Raw genomic sequence first — 19,379 nt, 5'->3', positions numbered from 1 at the left:
GTACTTTCACTGCGATATATTCCCAAGAAGGAGTCATACAAAGAAGTATGAAGGATGTTAGAGAAACGTTCCTCTGGAAAAGAAGGTGGCTAGGCAGAGTGAGAGCCAGGGTTGACTGGTTTGCTGCCCTGGTATCCTAGGGATGTCAGGAGAAAAAGAGAAGAAAGCCACATTGGGTGGAACCCCTTGGGTGAGCTTAAGGAATGGGCAGGTATGGATGGATCACGGATCCATTAGAGTTTGAGATTATGTCACCAGCCTGTGCCTCAGTTTTCACTTCTGGAAAACTAAAAATGTCTCTCCTGTTCTCCCCCCTCCCTCCCCTTTTCCCTTCTCCCTTCTCCATCCTTTTTACTGTCTTCCACTTTTTTGACTCAGGATTCACAGCCCAGCTCACTTCAGGGAAGGAAAGAATGAGCCCTTTGAAAAGACCTGTATCCTGGGTCTTTCCATTCCTGGGTACCCTGGGTCCAGAGTAATAGAGTAAGCCCAACATAAACTAAGATTGTAGCTTCCTCCAGAAATGTGTTGGACAGCCCATACCAAGGAAGGGGTCAAAGACCTCAGTCCAATAACCCCTATCCCTCCTCAGCAGTTCTCTCCTGGACCTCTGGGGCCTGATTAATCATCCACTTAAATCTCCCATTTCTCTGTGTGTGTATGTGTGTTTATTTTGAATTTTCATGGCTATTTAAAAATTTCCTACCACTTTTATTTTTGCCTTTTTTCACATTTTAAATGATTTATTACAAACAACATTACACATCAATATAACTAAACATGCTTTTTTTTTTCAGAGTTAAAGTAGTTTGGGGGGAACATCTGCTACATTCATATTAAACAAAGATTTCTGTATTTCTAATATTTGCTGATCTCTACAGTGGCAGAAAAATGTTTCTGGAAAGTAGACTTTTTCAAAAGTTTCAGGTCAGCAATTTTTTTAAACTTTTAAAATGCTTTATTGATGCTTTCCCCCTTCCTAAATCTGTCACTGCTTACCAATTCCCCTCCCCCAAGCAGCAACCTTCCCTTATAACAAATATATAGTTGAACAACCAGCAAAACACATCAAGATACTGGCCATGCCTGAGGATGCACATTTGGTTCTGTATTTCTAGTCCAGTAGTTCCCAACGTTTTTTTTGTTCTTTGAACCCCTTTCAACAACAACAAAATGTGTTGTGAAACTCCAGGGTAATTTAATATACTACTCATAATATTCTGCAAGTATTTACTGATTAAGGCACCATTAAAGAATTTTTAAAGTGAACCCCCTTGGAGGAGTAGCTAAAGGAAATAAGCATTTATTAAGTACTGAGATAGCCCCTTGGGGTGGCTAGGTGGCATAGAGCACCAGACCTGGGGTCAGGAAGACTTGAGTTCAAATCCAGCCTCAGACACTATGTGACCCTGGGTAAGTCACTTAACCCTGTTTGGCTCAGTTTCCTCATCTGTAAAATGAGCAGGAGAAGGAAATGGCAAACCATTCTAGCATCTTGCCAAAAAAAAACCCACATGGGGTCATGAGGATTTGGACACAACTGAATGACTCAACAACTATGTATCAGGTAGTGTATTAAGCACTTTTAGAAACATCATCTCATTTGATCCTCATACCAGCTTTGGAAGGTAGGTACCATTATAATCCCCATTTTGCAGTTGAGGAAACTGAGGCAGACGGAAATTAAGCCACTTCCCTAAAGTCGAACAACTAGTAAGTATCCGAGGTCAAATTTGAACTGAGGTCTTCAGGCTCAGGACTCGATCCATTTTGACAGTTGGTTTCCTTTGAGCCATTCATTCTTTCAGATGCTCAAGGGGGTTCTGAGCCACAGGATGGAAACCACAGCTCTTTTCCATCAACTCTGTGCCAGAAGGTGAAGGATGTTAATCACTGCTTCAGTCATGGTTCTGGGTTCTTCTGGGCTTCTTTTCCTGAGTATTCTTGTTCATCTTTTTTAAAGAGGACCAATCCCCTCCCATTATTATAGTCATGGAATAAATTGTTCTCCTGATTTTATTCACTTCACCCTACGATTCTCCAAATTTCTTGGAATTGGTCCCATTCCTTCTTTCTTATGGTGCAAACTCTATTGCATTCATATACCCAATCACCTTCACTTCCCCACATGCATCCCTCCTGCCTGAGAGCCAACCTCCGAATGCCATTTCACTGTATATATTGCTGTGCAGTCTCCACCCACCTTTGATTCTGAAGCAGAAGTTTGAGGTTATTGCATTCCCCACCCCCAAACCACCCAGTTAGATGAAAGAACAGGGGAGGGAGATTGATGAGGTGTTGACAGTGGATAACTGCTCTGCTGCAGGTGCGGTGAGGAAATTCTGTGTAAGGCCACCCAGAGCCAGAGTCCCTGGAGTTCCCCCACCAGCAACCAGCAAGGCAGGACAAAAAGAAAGCCTCTGGTTTGGCCTCAAACTGAGGCCTCAGGCAACTCATTTCCCTTCCCTTACCCTCAATGTCATCCATGTAAAATGAGGATAATAATCCTTGTATTAGCAACCTCACAGGGTCACCATGAAAAAAAAAGCATTCCATAAATCTTAATGTGCCACAAAGGAGTATTTTGATGGATTCTGATCTTATGGAAGTAGATGCATTTCTCCTGTGTAATTCTCCTACATCTTTTTCATAAATCCTTCATAGAGGACCTACCTAATGCATTAGTAAGGCTTTCTTCTGAGATTTTTAATAGCGTCTGAATGATATAGGCTTTAGGTTTTAGAAAGGATTTCACATACATTATTGCACTGGGTCTTTACAATAATCCTGAGACTAGAGGCATTACTTCTACCTGGAAGGATAAGAAGCTAGGGCATCTGGATAGAATTTCAGACTAAGAGGGTAGAATATTGGGGTTCAAATCCCTAATCAGATACTTCCTCATTGTGTGGCTCTAGACAAGCCATCAAACTTCTATGATCTGAAAGGTGACTCTCTAGGATTTACCTCCAAATTTATAGATTAGTCTAACAGTCAATAAATATTCATTAAGTGTCCTTGTGACCCTGTTTGGAGTTTTCTTGGCAAAAATACTGGAATAGTATGCCATTTCCTTCTCATTTTACAGATAAGGAAACTGAGGCAAACAGTCTCAAATGACTTGCCCAGGGTTATACAGTAAGTGTCTGTGATAGTAATGGCAATTAAAGATTCCCCTGTATTGGCTTGGTTTTCAAATTGATTGTATTAAAACCCAGAGTTTGTTAATCCCACCTGTGGGATGGGCTTGTTGATGTGAAAAGAAAGTCCTGAAGTGGGAGGAGCTGGTGACGTAGATTTGGAGAGACACTGGAGAGAGGCGGAAGTTCTTTTTGGAAGCAGCACCTCGTGGAGAGAGAGAGACTAAGAGATTGCTGGTGGCCGCTTTGAATTGCCCTGGACTTTTGAGACCTGCCCCCCTGAGCTGCCAAGGACTGAGGAGACATGGCTGTTTTGCTGGTACTTTGTCTGTCTGTTTTGATGTTATTTTGCCAGATTTGTCCACTGGTGAAAGACTGTCCTGTTGAAGAAGTCCTGGAACCTGGCATTTGGTTAAGAAGGCCTGAGACTGTCCTGCAGACAGTGAATACTGTCCACTGGTGAGGGACAGTACTGTTGTTGCAGGGGTCTGGAGACTGTCCGGCAGACAGAATGAATACTGTCCACTGGTGAAGGACAGTGCTGTTGTTGCAGGGGTCTGGGAGCCTTTCTGTTGGTTCAGAAGCCCTGAAGAAGGATTTTCTTGTTGTATGTTTACAGAAATCCTGGGAGAGGGCTTTGCTAATGTGTTCAGGGGTTCTAGGACTGTTCTACAGACAGAGGATAAATTCATGAAGGGACTGGCAATGTATCTTATGGCCTTGCTAAGCCTTGTCTCCCCAGGAACTAAGATTGCTGAGAACTTGCCTCGTGTCAAGATGAAGAAAAGACCTCCATTTGGGTATTAAGTGCTGTGTTTAAACTTGATGTAACTCTGGGGTAGATTCAATTGTGATCCAGGGGTGGGGAACTTTTGACCTTTTTGTGTTCTATGGTTGAGCAAATGAATGTATTTTACTTATGTTTGGAAACTAATCTCCATTTGAGAAGAGGGGCTTTGTGGTGGACTTAATTAAGGTATAGCCTAGGGGTGGAGAAGTATTTGGAACAGAGACTTTGTAATTGATTGAATGATTGGAAAGTCCTGGGGTGGGGTAGGCCTTGGAGATGATTTAATCACACTTAGTAAATGCTGTATTTTGAATGATGTCATGTTTTGATCTTCTCTGTTCTGGGTTTGTTACTGAATAAAATAGAGAGCACCTATGCTGGTATTTTGAACCTGGGAAGTTGCCTTTGCTTGGTATTACATTACAGTGTCTGAGGCTGTGTTTGAACTCAGGAAGATGAGTCAGTCTATCCACTATGCCACCTAGTTTTCCATTATGTGCCTAGACTCTGTGCTAATTGTTGCAGATACAAAGAAAACCAAAAAACTGTCCTTGTTCTCCAGGAGCTCACAAACTAAGTACAAATATGATAAATACAGGATCAATTGGAAATAATCAACATAGGGAAGGGATTAGAATCAAAGAGATAAGGGTGGCTAGGTGGTCCAGTGAATAGAGCACTGGCCCTGGAGTCAGGAGGACCTGAGTTCAAATCCAGACTCAGACACTTACCACACACACACAAAAACTAGCCGTGTGACCTTGGGTAAGTCATTTAATCCCAATTGCCCTACCCTCTCCCCTCCAAAAACAAACCAAAAAAAAAATCAGAGATGAAAATGTCCATACGCTTTGAACCAGAGACTCCATTACTTATACTTGGGGCTTATACTCTAAGGAAATCAGGGATAAGGAAAAAAGTTTCCATATATGCCAAAATATTTATAGCAGCACTTTTTGTGATAGCTAAGATTTGGAAATGAAGTAGATGCCCATTTATTGAGGGGGATGGCCAAACAAATTGTAGTATATGAATGTAAGGGAATACTATGATGATGTAGGAAATAATATATGTGATAAATGCAGTGAAACATGGAAAGATCTCTATTAACTGATGCAGAACAAAGTAAGCTGAGTCAGGAAAACAATATACACAGTGACTAAAACAATGTAAATGGAAAGAACAACACACCAAAAAATCAAAAGTAAATGTAACAAAATTATAAAGATTGGGGTCCACCCCCCATCTCCACACAGCTAGGTGGTTCCTAGCTGTGTGACCCTGGGCAAGTCACTTAATCCTGATTCCCCCCCCAAAAAAAAAAGATCAAGGAGGGCTCCAATGAAGAAATATGAGAAGAGACCCTCAACCTACTCCCTTTATAGAGGTGGGAGATCCATAGGTGTTACACATTGCAAATGTTTTTGTACTTTCTCAATATCAATGAGCTGTGCTCTTTTTTTTTCTCTAAAAAATTGCTATTTGTCATATGGAACAGCTCTGAGAAGGGATACATGGTGATGGAAGAAACAGAAATGATCAGTTAAAACTTATTTTTTATAAAAGGTTAAAAGAAATTAAAGAGATAGTATTTTAGCTGGGACTTGAAGGAAATCCAGGGAAATCAGGAGGGAGAGATGAAAAGGAAAAGAATTGCAGGCATGGCGTGCCAGCCAGTAAAAATGCCCAGAGCTGAGCGATGGACCATCTTATGGGTGCTGCAGCATGGAGGCCAGCGTCACTGGAGCACAGAGTACATGGGTGTAATATTTAAGAAGACTTAAGTTATCTGTTATCTGAAGTTAAGTTATCTGTCTCCCCCAAGATGACACAATTTAAGCATATCCTCAATATACATTTACTGAATTTTTGTATATAAGGAAACAGAAGCTTATAGAGGTTATATGACTTGTCCATGGTCACACAGTCTGTAGGAATCAGTAGCAGGATTTGAAGACAGGTCTCTCTTGACTTCAGGTTTCTCACTTTTTTTAATTTAAATTTTTTTTCACATAACAAGTATTTATTCTTCTCCCCTCAAAAAAAACTGAACAAAAAAATTCATAATGAATATGAATAGTTATGCAAAGCAAATTTTTGCATTGACTAAGCATTTGGTCGTACAGTAGATAGAGTATTGGGCCTGGACTCAGAAAGAACTGAATTGAAATCTAGCCTCAGTCACTACCTAGCTGTGTGACCTTAGGCAAGTCATTTAACCACCGTTTGCCTCAGTTTCCTCAATTGTAAAATGGGGATAATAATAGCTCTCCAGGTTGTTGTGAGGATCAAATGAGAAACTGTGTAAAAATGTTTAGAGCAGTGCCAGGCACATAGTAGATGCTATATAAATACTTGTTTCCTCCCTCCCTGGAGTCAGGAAAACTTGAGTTCAAATCTAGCCTCAGATACATATTCGCTATGTGACGCTAGGCAAGTCACTTAACCCTGTTTACCTTAGTTTCCTCATCTGTAAAATAAGCTGGAGAAGGAAATGGCAAATCACTTCAGCATCTTTGCTAAGAAAACACCAAATGGGGTCATCACTGGACAAGAAATTCCTCCCTCCCCAATGTCCTCAAATACGTATCTCATTCTACATCTTAAGTCCACTCCCTCTTTGTCAGGAGATGGGTATCATGCCTTCTGTTCAGTGATCTAAGGCACTGGTTGGTTGTGGCATTAATCAGAGTTCTCCAAGTTGTTTTTTTTTTGGGGGGGAGGGCTTGCCAAGAACACTTTATTGTAACCCTCACCTGGAGCCAGGGAGGCTGATGCCGATCCCCTCCCACTGACTCACTCTATGTTCGAACCAACACATTCCGAGCATGAATTAAGAAATGCAAACAGAGCCAAATATATATATATATAAATTTTCCACTTCTTCCCCCATCCAAATGCTTCAAGTTTCAACATAGTATTCCAAGGGAGCCCAGGGGCAGCCGCTGCCAGCTTCTTTACTCCACGTGGGGTGAACACACTGGGTAAGGGGCAGGACAAAAGTTGGGCGGTTGCTTGATTACTGGTTGTTTTCTTCTGAGGTTTATCAAACATTTTTGTGGGGTCTTGTGTTTTCTCTCTTTTTTCTCCTCTCTCTATCCCCAAGTCTGACAGTAGACAAAAGTAACAGGGTAGCAGTGGCAGCCCCTTGGGTCTAAGCCAACCCAAAGCCCTCTGAGCACTCCTGGATGGCCAACAGCAGCATATGGTACAGCTTCTCATAGCTCTCATAGGCCAGCAGGTCCAGCTGATTGAAACATGTGTAGGCTGAAGGCAACCAGTCTGTGGATCTGTCATCTCGCTGGATCTGGAACTTCTGAATGCCATTCATGTCCTCAAGTGCTGCAAAACCTTGGAGAGGCACCTTGGAGGTGCCTGTCACAAATTGGAGGAACTTGGCTCGGTCAGCCTGGTCAAAAGAACGCAGGGCTCTCCAGAACCACTGAATCTGAATGGAGTTGGACTGGTACTTGTGATACTCTGTGATGGATTTCAGGTCATCAGTGTCTATGGTGGGCAGCCCTGATATGAGAAGTTCCAACTTCTGCTCAGTGAAAATGGAAATGAGGAGCTTGGGGATGATCTCATAGAAACCCTCCAAGAAGGCTGCCAATTGTTTTCGGATAGCTCCTCAGTGCTGAAAGTGAGGTCATAGCCAAGAGTGGAAACATCATTTTCCAGCAAGTAAACCAGGCCCTGGTAAAAGTGGTAGTCCTCACTTTCTATATCTGTGTACAGGACTGACTTGCCCAGGATGTGCTTGTAGAAAGATTTGGTGAAGTAGCATTCGAGAAGCCAGTTGTCATAGACAGCCTTGGCCACAATGTGCCCAACAAATTTGAAGTGGCTGAGATGGTTGGGATTGCAGTGGGAGAAGGGATTGATGATGTAGGTGACCTGATCACCGGGTGAGGTATGGAACAAGGCGTACATGGGGTTAAACATCTCTCTCGGGAGATGATCATGTACCACTCTTGGAGGGCCCCTGGGGTCCTGGCCTTCTTCTCCTTCAAACGCTATATACAATCGATTCTTCATTTCCTCCAGGGATTTTGATGCAGCTCATGGTAGGAGTCTTCAAACACGTGGTCACAGCGGACATGTACAGCCATGTCTTCCTTCCGGAGCCCCTCATCTAGATGCTCTAGCTCTTGGCAGAAATACTTGCCCTTAATGTTGAAGTCAAGCACTTGGATGTAGTCCACCAGAACAGCAAAGTGCCAGTCTGTGAGATGGGTTGTGGACTGGCAGAGGATCTGATTTAGCATAGTGCGGTGTCTCTGAGGCCAGGGGAGACAGCCAGCATCAGGCTGGGTGCTTGTGATCTAAGTCCTGTCTCCCCTGCAAACCAAAGAAACTTCTTTGTATTTGTGATCAGGCTGGAGGAAATGTGCATAGATGAGGGCTCTAGGGAGAAGGGGTCCAGGGAGGAGGGGGTGTCAGGGGTCAAGGGAGCAGGGGAGAGTGGTGGTAGCTTGATGTGAGCTAGCTGACTTCCCTGGGTGTCCCAAACAGGCAGCTTATTCTCCCATTCAGTGGCATGGACCAGAAAGAAGGTTTCAATAGCGGGCTGCAGCACCAGCACCACATACTGATCGTGGGATTCTTCAAGCTCCTTCAAACACTCGCCCAACATGTCCCAGAACTCATCTAGACTCAGCTGCTCACTGAGCAGGGGCAGGTCAGAGGGTCTCTCTTCTTTCTCCTTCTTGCTCTGTTGGCTTCCTTCAGAGCCAATGGACTGTGTATCTTGAGAAGCAGGGGAAGGGTGGTCCACATCCATGGGAGATTCATCCCTCTAGGAAATAACCTCAGACTGGCTGGACTCCGACGTTGCTGCTTGCTGCTGTCTCCACGCCCTATACCATTTGTATAATGCCATCTGCCTCAGTCTCCAGCTGCGGAACAGCTGCCTGGATGCTGCTAGCTGAGCCCAGGCTGGAGGTACCTAGCTTGCCTGGCTGCTTGGCCTTCTTGTTAGCTCTTCTAGTGTCATCTTGGTGCCCAGTGATGACCTGCAACACCCGCAGGAAGAACTTCTGTGTGGACGTTTTTCACATCAGCATGGACATGGACGGCAGCTGGAGCTCTCCGCAGCCCAGCAGGCACTTCTAAGATGCCATGATAACCACATTCTCAGCCCTGTCAAACCTTTCAGGCCAGTGGCCTGGGGCTGCTCTTCTGGCAACCCGTCTGGTGACAGGATTTCACACTGGGCTTGCCCCTGTTGCTCCAAATTGTATTCTCGAAGCTCAGCCAAGAGGGTCCCAATCTGTTTGCACAGGGTGTAACCCAGATGCCTGACTCCATTTAACAGTAGCTTAAGAACAGTGTCTCGGGTTGCTGGGTCACCCCTGGAAAGCTGTAGCAAAACATTGGCTGCATCTTCCAGGCCTTCTGAACCGAGTGCAAGGTCAGTACCTCCACAGAGAGCTGGAGCTGATATTCCGTTAGGCCCGATGCTGCCATCTTGCTCTCTATACGGCCTCCCTCACCAGCCTTCGATGGGGATTTGCTGTTCTTAGCAGTGGTTGCAACAGCAGTCGGGATGGCTGCCGTGGTGGCAGTGACTGAGGCTCCAGTTGGGGTGGGGATGGGGGGGAGGGGGCCTGGGGTGTCAACTCCAGTATTGGTAGAGGTGGCACTTGCTGAGGAGGCCATGGTGGTGAAAGGAGTGCCGGTACTGCTGCCCGGGTTAGCCGCTGCCTCGGGGGCTTTGTTCTGGGGCACTGCGATGGGGATGAGGGGTGAGAGGCGGAGGAGGAAGTTCTGGCGGATGACGGGATGAGATAATGTGTTCATGAGCTGCCCTAGGAGAGAGGCTTCCAGAGCTCTCTCTCCCTCACTGCCCACATTGACAGGCACCGACTTGACAGAGTTTTTGCCTTTACCGCTGACGTTTCATGTTGTCCAGTTTGACTAACAAGTCCCAGAAGTCAGTGGAGATGCTGCCACTGGTAGACTGGCTGGGACAGGGGCTACAGACCTGTTTGTTGCTCCTCTCCCCATCGCTGTCACAATTTGTCTCTTTGGTCCACTGCTATGTGAAATGACTGGGGAAGACCTTGGCTAACTGGATGAGTGCATCCAGGACATGCCTATACACCACGGGAGCCTCCTGGGGAGTTGTTTTTCTTTATAACATTGTCATTGTATAAGTTGTTCTCTTGGTACTGCTCACTTCACTTTGCATCAGTTCCTATAGGTCTTCTTAGTTTCTCTGAAACTTCCCATATCATCATTTCTTATAGTACATTTGTATTTCATAATTTGTTTAGCTGCCTTCTCCCCAGTTTATGGGCACCCCCTTAGTTTTTACTTTTCAGGTCTCTCATTCTTTCTATTCCATCAACTTCTCAAGATATTTTCCACAGCTAAGGACTAGCAAACAGACTATGCCCTGAGCTTGGCATAACAACAATCCTTTGCACTCAGCCTCTGGATGATCTCAAACACAGCAAAATCCTGGAATTGTTTCTGGTCATGAAGACCTGCTATGAATCAAACTTGTCACATTGTTGCTGTTACCCCTCATCATCAGGGCTACAGCTCACCGCTTAGCCATTGGTGTAAATACTGAGATCTCCCTACTGTGTGTCAGGGCCCCTCCTCCCCCCACTAGGGGCAGGGCTCTGGCCCATTTGTCTTTGCTTACAAGCCATTTCCCTCACTTTGAAATTGAGCTTCTGTCTGATTCCTGACTCTCCTGTCTCAAGCCTGCTCTGTTTAGTTCTGCCCACCCACAGGTTAGAGGCTGGTTAAATTAAGTTGAATGTCATACCTATCAATATAACTCTCTGCCTCAAGCTACCAGAGCAGCCTGCCTCCTTTTCCATCTGGCATGTGCTGGATCAAGTTTTTTATACTGCTCCCTGCAGTTCATCCTGGATGATACATACTTCTCTCATACCATGTCATGGAATACTTAGCATCCTTCAAGGCTCACCTCAAATACTGATTCCTATCAGAGGCCTTTTCTGACCCCCTGCCCCAGCCGAATCCCTTAGTGTGTTCTCTTCCCTGGAGATGATTTTGTGTTTAGTTTGCAAATATTTTGTATTTAATGATTTCTGTGTTTGTATTGTTCCTTACATTAATCCCTTGAGGGCAGGGACTGTTTCACCATAGTCTGTATATTCCCAATATCTAGCACAGTAGAACAGCTTGGCACATAGTGGGCACTTATAAATGCTTCTTGAAAATAGAATTAATGAATCCACTCAGGGCTATGGAGTTTGCCTTTCTAGCAGGAAGAGACTGAGTTCAAATTAAGGTGACTCCAGACTCCACATCTGGCCTTTTGGCTCTGAAAGAAAGCACATTCTTCTGGAGAAGGCATCTCTCTATCTCCACAATGATATACTCCCTATTCCCATTGTTCTATTGCCATTTGGGTCCTCTGCAGTTCTGCTTCCCAGATCAAATAGGATCACAGGCTTGGGGTTGGAAGGGACCATGAAAGTCCTCAAATCGTTAAATCCTATCTCAGAGCCCTTGCATAGGATTCTGGAAGATCTGGGTCTTTGGACCTCTCTGACATTTCCTAGCTGGGTGACCCCTTTAGCATTCACTTTTCCTGTGCTCAGTCGTCTCCCTATTACTTAATCTCCTAAAAAAAAAATCACCAGTAGGTTGCTCTCTGCTTCCCCCAAGATGACAAAACACAAACCCATTTCATTTTTTAGATGAGGCAACCTAGACTCAATGATGATGTGACTTGCTTGCTCAGGATCACACAGTAAATTTCTGTGATGAGATTCACATCCAATTCTTCCTGTCACCAATTTCAATGGACTATAGCCATGAGGGCATTCCACAGCAGCCACTGAGCATCACTGAGACAGTATTTGGTAGACTCCCTACTCCCCTTCAGTTTCCTTTTGTGTATAGTCTCCCCCATTAGACTGTAAACTCTTTGAGGTTAGGGACTGAGTTTTGCCTTATCTCTAGCACTTATCACAGTGCCTGGCACATAGTAGGAGCTTAATCAATATTTATGGATTGCTAACAAGATAGATTTTTGTTTTGGAGAGTAGCTTGAGATCATAGTGAGTTCTGCACAGTTTTGCAAATGTAACTTTGCCCAATCTTTTTGTACTTTTCAGTTTTGTGCCCAGTTGATTGTATGTTCATCTGCAGTGCCTGGCCAGTATAGATGCACTGATTAACTTAATTAGTCCTTGTCCCATATAGGCACATGCATCAATCTGGGCGATGTTAGCAATAAAGTAGGAATAATATTGGTTAGTACTGGATAGGGAGTCATATCTAGGGACTTCATGAGTGTGATGTGAGTGGATGTATTCTTGGCTCAGGGTAAGTGCCCTAATTCTGGGTCTCTTTTGCTCATTGGGTTCCAGCTTGGACTACATAAATGTAGAATGGGAAGAGAATGTAGAGGCCATTTAATTCAATTTCTTCAGTTTTACAGACAAAGAAACTGAGGCCCAGAGAGGTTGTCACTCAGAGAGAGGGTCACATAGTAAGTGGCAAAGACAAGATTCCAACTCAGGTCCTCTGAGTCCAACACCAGCCCCATCAGTGTTGTTCCTCTGATAGATTATTCTACCTGATCCTCTCTGGCATAGTCTTCCTCACCTACCAGAACACATTTCTTTGTCTCTCTGAGCTCAGGTGAAAAGCTACATATTCTAATAAGTCTTCCTGGACCATGTGGAAGGGAGGGATGGACTTATAGACCTACCCTTAGAGCCAGAAGGAACCTTGGATATCATTTAGTCTAGGAGTTTTCAACCTTTTTTTGTATTATGGACCCTCACCCCTACCTTCTCAGAGTCAGTCTGGTGAAGCTGATGGATCCCTTTTCAGAATAATGTTTTTGAATACATTAAATTCATAGAGTTACAAGGTAAATCAATTACATTGAAACATAGTTATCAAAATACATTTTTTAAAAAGTTTATGGATTATGAATTATGAAGTCAGGGGTGGCCAGGTGGCGCAGTGAGTAAGAGCGCCGGCCCCAGATTCAGGAGATCTGGGATTGGTTCTGGCCTCCGATACTCAGCACCCATGCAAAAATAATAACTGGCCGTGTAACCTTGAGCAAGTTACTTGCTTATTAAAAAAAAAAAAAGAATTTCGAAGTCAGGACATTGGGAATATACAGATTATGGTGAAACAGCCCCTGCCCTCAGGGAATTTACTTGTAAGGAACCATACAAACACCGAACCATTAAATATAAAATATTTGCAAAGTAAATACAAAATCACTTTCAGGGAAGAGAACACTAAGGGATTTGGCTAGGGTAGGGCGTCAGAATAGACCTCTGGTAGGAATCAGTATTTGAGGTGAGCCTTGAAGTATTCCATGACATGGGATGAGAGGGAATAAATTCCAGCCAAGGAGTCTAGCCTCTTGTAATGTAATACCAAGCAAAGGCAACTTCCCAGGTTCAAAATACCAGCATAGGTGCTCTCTATTTTATTCAGTAACAAACCCAGAACAGAGAAGATCAAAACATGACATCATTCAAAATACAGCATTTACTAAGTGTGATTAAATCATCTCCAAGGCCTACCCCACCCCAGGACTTTCCAATCATTCAATCAATTACAAAGTCTCTGTTCCAAATACTTCTCCACCCCTAGGCTATACCTTAATTAAGTCCACCACAAAGCCCCTCTTCTCAAATGGAGATTAGTTTCCAAACATAAGTAAAATACATTCATTTGCTCAACCATAGAACACAAAAAGGTCAAAAGTTCCCCACCCCTGGATCACAATTGAATCTACCCCAGAGTTACATCAAGTTTAAACACAGCACTTAATACCCAAATGGAGGTCTTTTCTTCATCTTGACACGAGGCAAGTTCTCAGCAATCTTAGTTCCTGGGGAGACAAGGCTTAGCAAGGCCATAAGATACATTGCCAGTCCCTTCATGAATTTATCCTCTGTCTGTAGAACAGTCCTAGAACCCCTGAACACATTAGCAAAGCCCTCTCCCAGGATTTCTGTAAACATACAACAAGAAAATCCTTCTTCAGGGCTTCTGAACCAACAGAAAGGCTCCCAGACCCCTGCAACAACAGCACTGTCCTTCACCAGTGGACAGTATTCATTCTGTCTGCCGGACAGTCTCCAGACCCCTGCAACAACAGTACTGTCCCTCACCAGTGGACAGTATTCACTGTCTGCAGGACAGTCTCAGGCCTTCTTAACCAAATGCCAGGTTCCAGGACTTCTTCAACAGGACAGTCTTTCACCAGTGGACAAATCTGGCAAAATAACATCAAAACAGACAGACAAAGTACCAGCAAAACAGCCATGTCTCCTCAGTCCTTGGCAGCTCAGGGGGGCAGGTCTCAAAAGTCCAGGGCAATTCAAAGCGGCCACCAGCAATCTCTTAGTCTCTCTCTCTCCACGAGGTGCTGCTTCCAAAAAGAACTTCCGCCTCTCTCGTCTCTCCAAATCTACATCACCAGCTCCTCCCACTTCAGGACTTTCTTTTCACATCAACAAGCCCATCCCACAGGTGGGATTAACAAACTCTGGGTTTTAATACAATCAATTTGAAAACCAAGCCAATACAGGGGAATCTTTAATTGCCATTACTATCACACCTCTACAAAGGCAGAGAGATGGTTTAAGAATAATGAAGTCAAGAAGACCGAGTTCAAATCCTGCCTCAGATACTTGTAATCTCTGTGACCCTGAGTAAGTCATTTAATCTCTTCTGTGCCTCTGTTTCCTTATTTGTAAAATAGGGATAATCATAGTGTGTACTATGATTATCCCCTATGTTACTACTAATAATATTAGTTCTTCATAATCAAGCCTCAGTTTACCTCATCTCCTGCTTCATCATTGAGTTAGGGCAAGACTGAGATGAATGCATAGGTTTCTTAATTCTTATTCTGTGGTTATTTTACTATACAACACCATCTCCCATCTTGTCTACCATTGCAGAAATATTCATAGATACATAGGTTCTAGGGGTGAAGGGAACCTTACACATAACCTAATCCACTTGTTTTTCAGAAGAAAAAACAGGGCTCAGGTCACACAGATAGGAACAGAGTCAGGATTTGAGGTTGTTTTCTTACTCCAAATCCAATTGACTGTTCCCTTATACCAGCCTGGTACTTGGGGATCAAATGCTTTCAGTTAGGCAAAAACAGAGAACAGTGGGAATCTTAGAGTTTCCAATCTTCGCATCTAGAGTCCAGGCATTGTATCCTGATGGCACAGGGGGTCTTGGTGTCCTGAACACCCAGCCCTTCCCCTTAAGCTTCCAGTAAACATTTATTAAATTGAACCAAACAAAAGCTCCATCAGGCCCAGCACTGTGGAATCTGAAACTCAGAGCTGGTTTGGTTGAAAAATTCATGAGCCGGACAGTTGCAGGGAGCAGCCAGAGAACAGAGGCTCCCTGTCTGTTTAGCAGCCCCTCCTCTTCCCTCCTCAGGCTCTGGCAGGGGTATGGGGTGGCAGTGGTGGTGGTGGGAAGGACTGCCCATCTGTCTGTAGCTTGTTGTCCCTAGAGGTAACTCCATAACTCTGAGAAGTTTTTTTTTTTAACTCGGAAGTTTTTGGGGGAAGGTGAGAGGAGGGGGATTTCCTGGTTCTATACTGCAGAAGTATTGCACCTGACAAGCCCCAATTTGGAGGCTAGATTAGATTTGGAGGCTAGCTGAGAGGACTGAATATCTGAAAAAAAAATGTCTGAAAATGATTGAAATGCCTGAATATCTAGGGGTTGGGGTGTGCATGAGTCTTCATTCCTGGGCTCATTTTCCTGGAGAGATCTGGGAAAGCTGCTTCTCAGGCACTGCCTCAGTTTCTTCTCCTGTCCCTCAAAGGGAAGATTATAGTAGTTCATATCTGGACAACATTAAGGTTTACAAAACATATCTTACATAACCATCCTGTGAGGCAATGTAAGTATTCTTGCCTCCATAGCTCTCTATCGGCTTCTGGATAAAATGTAAATACTTGGGCTTAGCATTTCAATCCTTTCCCAATGTGGCTCCAGCTTTATTGCATATTCTTCCTTTTCAAGCAAGCACATCTATGTTCCTAACAATCTTGCCTATTTGCTGTCATGTGTGTGCAATAACCCATCTCGATGCCTCGAGGCTAGACTCCTTGGCTGGAATTTATTCCCTCTCATCCCATGTCATAGAATGCTTAGCATCCTTCAAGGCTCACCTCAAATACCGATTCCTGCCAGACCTGACCCCCTATCCCAGCCTAATTCCTTAGTGTTCTCTTCCCTGGAAATGATTTTGTATTTACTTTGCGAATATTTTGTATTTAATGGTTCTGTTTTTATCGTTCCTTACAAGTAAATTCCTTGAGGGCAGGGGCTGTTTCACCATAGTCTGTATACTTCCAATGTCTAGCACATAGTGGGCTCTTATAAATGCTTCTTGAAAATAGAATGGATGAATCAGGGATATGGAGTTTACCACATAGCAGGAAGAAACTGAGTTCAAATTAAGGTGACTCCTTACTTCACATCTGGCCTTCTGACTCTGAAGGAAAACACATTCTTTTGGAGAAGAAGGCATCTCCCTATCTCTGTAAGTATCTCTACTATCGGTTCCAGAGCTGGAGGAGGCAGGTCTCATTGGAGGGTCTGAGTTGAGCCTTTGACAAAGTGAAGCAAAGAGAGCTTTGGGCTCTGTCTTCTGTGTTCCTATCTGTCTCCACCTTTCTGAGACCTGGGGAATATGGTGGAAAGATCTGAAATTGTGATTAAGGAGACTCAGATTGTAATCCTGAGTCTAATTCCTGCCTTTGAGTACTGTGATGCTGGGGCTTGGTTTCTTCATCTGAAAAATGGGAGGGAGGAGGACAGTGTTGTTCAGTGCAAAGTGCTATGGGTTGGTAGTCATGAGATTAAGGAGTTTCAGTCCCCATTTTACTATGCAAAACAGAATCTCAAGAGTTGAAAGGGATTCCTACTCTGGAGCAGGAATCTTCTCAACACTGTCCCCCCTGTAGGCCCTCAAACCTCAGTCAGTCAGTCAATGAACATTCATTAAGTGCCCTCTAGGTGCCAGGTGAGTGCAGCTAGGTGTCAAAAGTGAATAGAGCTCCAGACCTAGAGTCAGAAAGATCATCTCCCTGAGTTTAATTTGGCCTCAGACACTTACTAGCTGTGTGACCCTGGGCAAGTCACTTCACCCTGTTTACCTGAGTTTCCTTATCTGTAAAGTGAGTTGGAGAAGGAAAGGGTAAACCACTTCAGTATCTTTGCCAAGAAAACCCCCAAATAGGGTCACAAAGAGTTGGATAGCACTGAAATGACTGAAGAATGAATTGCTAGGCACTGTGCTAAGCTTCAGTTTACCTCTCTTGTCATTGTCATCCATTGCTCCTAGTTCTGGCCTCTGGGACCTAGCAGCACAAGTTGACTTCCTTTTCACTATGGCAGCCCTCCAAATACTTAAAAGACAGCTAGCATGTCCTTCTACCTAGTGTTGCATGACACTCCCAGGTGCTTCCATCTATCCTTTGGTTTCCAGATCTTAACGCCCTGAACTCTCATCAATGTTCTTCCAAAACTGGGAGCCTAGAACTGAAAAGGAGAGTCCATGAAAGTCCGTGAACTAACCAGACCAGAATTTAACTGCAAGAACGTGGGCAAGTAACTTCTCTCTGGACTTCACTTTTTTCCACCAGTAAAATGATGAAGTTGGACTCATACTGGAGATTCTATTTCAGGTATAAGTTGGAATTTTGAGGTCCTTTCCGACTTGGAAATTGCCCATTCTGTGAAGATCCTCAAGGAATCCTCAATTCTGGCATTCTCAGGTGATTTCTAAGCCCCTTTCTCCACCAAGATTGTAAATTAGGGATGGGCCCCAATCTGTCCTGGGCTCCTCCCCCGCCCCCGCCCGCTCCCCCTTCTCATTGGAGGGGCCGCAGGGGGCGGGCAACATCACTTAGACTCCCGCCACCTCTTGCTGCAACCAGCCAGGGCTGGGGCAGCCTCCGGTTCTTGCGCCCCTTGCCTCCCCCACCATGGAGGATGGCCGAAAAGAGTCTGAAGGACCCTACGGTAAGATCCAGTCCCCCATTCTAGGCTGAGTGTGTGTGTGTGTGTGTGGGGGGGGTGCCATTCTACTGGGCTGGAGGGGAGGCAGGGCTATACCTCCGGAGGTACCCAGAGCTAGGGATGGGGAAGAGGGGTCCAGAGTGCCAGGTTCGTTTCTGCCCAGTTGTCTGAGACACGTGGACAGCCAGGGGGTTCCGGGATGGGCTCGCCGAGACACCCGAATCCCCAATTCCTGTCCACGATAGCGCATGCTCCGTTGCGGTAAGGTGCCCGTTATCTGCGCCGCTTGGAAGCTGCCCAGCGGCAGGGAGCTGGGACCCTGGGCTCGTCTTAGGTCTTGGAGCAGAGGAAATTGGAACCCTGAACCCTAGTGCCTCATGGGCCGTCAGCTGATGTCAGGCTTTTCCCTTTGGCACTGAGAGGGAAACTGAGGCGGCGGAGGAGACAAAGGAGGCCCCAGAGCTAGGCGGTGGCTGCCAGGAGTCCCCAGAGTCCTGACCTCCGCCGGGGAACTCGGGAGGGGAGGGGGCGGAGCAGGATAGAGACAGGAAACAATTGGTAAACTTCCAACTCCGGAGGCCGGGCACCGAAGGCTGGGCCAAGGACCCAGGGATGGGGGAGAGCGGAGAGGGGAAAGAGGGAGAAAGCAGCAGATGGCAGCTGGAGGCAGGGTAGTCTGTAGAAGCACAGCTAGGAGGGCCGTGGCTCCCAGAACCCTCCCCCAAAACAGACTTCCCTGGGGACCCTCTGAAGTCGTTTTTGTGCTTAAGTCTTAGCTCTGTTTCCGGTCCTGGGAGGGGGAGGGGACTGTGTGTGTGTGGGGGAAGACGACGGACAGATTGTGTCTGTGGATGCGGGGGGTGGGGCGAGATGTTACTAGTGGCTTGGGGGAGGTGTCTGTGTCTGCTCTCAGACTCTTGGTTTAGCTTTTCACACACACACCCCCTTCACCCTCAGCTACTTCCCTTCCCTTTCCCCCCTCCCCCCATCTTCGGTCACTTTCCCTGGGCTGCTGGATTGGTCTTCTTGTGGTTCTCACGGAGCCTGAGATCGAAAGCCTAGCAGCTGTTGTATTTTTAGCATCGAGGTTCCCAGGGCCCTAAATAGGCTGGGAGACTTCAGCACCCCTTCTTGGGGCATCCAGTCCTAGGCTGGGAATAGAAAAGGAGGGGTCCCCAGTTTGGGAATGGAAGGGGGAGGGTTGGTGGTGGGTCTGGTAGGCGGGTCTGGTAGGCAGCTGTGCCCGCAGGGCCAGGGCGATGTGTCTGCGGAAACCGGCCTCAGGCTATCGCTGAAAAACAGGTTGATTTGGGTGGGGTTGAGACCTGGGCCTGGGGGAGATATTACCGGAATTAGCCACCAATGTATTGGGAGTTGAACCGTCCCCTTTGGAAGGGAAATGGATGACTAAATGGATGACT

The 19,379-nt window shown here is 45.3% G+C and overlaps 1 pseudogene; it reads right to left on the bottom strand.

Annotated features, from left to right (window-relative positions):
• Positions 1-7,084: 7,084 nt before the first annotated feature.
• On the bottom strand, positions 7,085-19,041 carry LOC138157544 (E3 ubiquitin-protein ligase HUWE1-like; annotated as a pseudogene).
• Between the last annotated feature and the right edge of the window lie 338 nt (positions 19,042-19,379).

The sequence above is a fragment of the Petaurus breviceps genome, unplaced genomic scaffold, assembly GCF_028583685.1.
Source record: "Petaurus breviceps papuanus isolate PSGF00001 unplaced genomic scaffold, PetGlider_PUasm1.0 172, whole genome shotgun sequence".
Classification (NCBI taxonomy): Eukaryota; Metazoa; Chordata; class Mammalia; order Diprotodontia; family Petauridae; genus Petaurus; species Petaurus breviceps.
The sequence above is the reverse complement of the archived record's forward strand: the minus strand, read 5'-3'. Positions and strand labels throughout refer to the sequence as shown.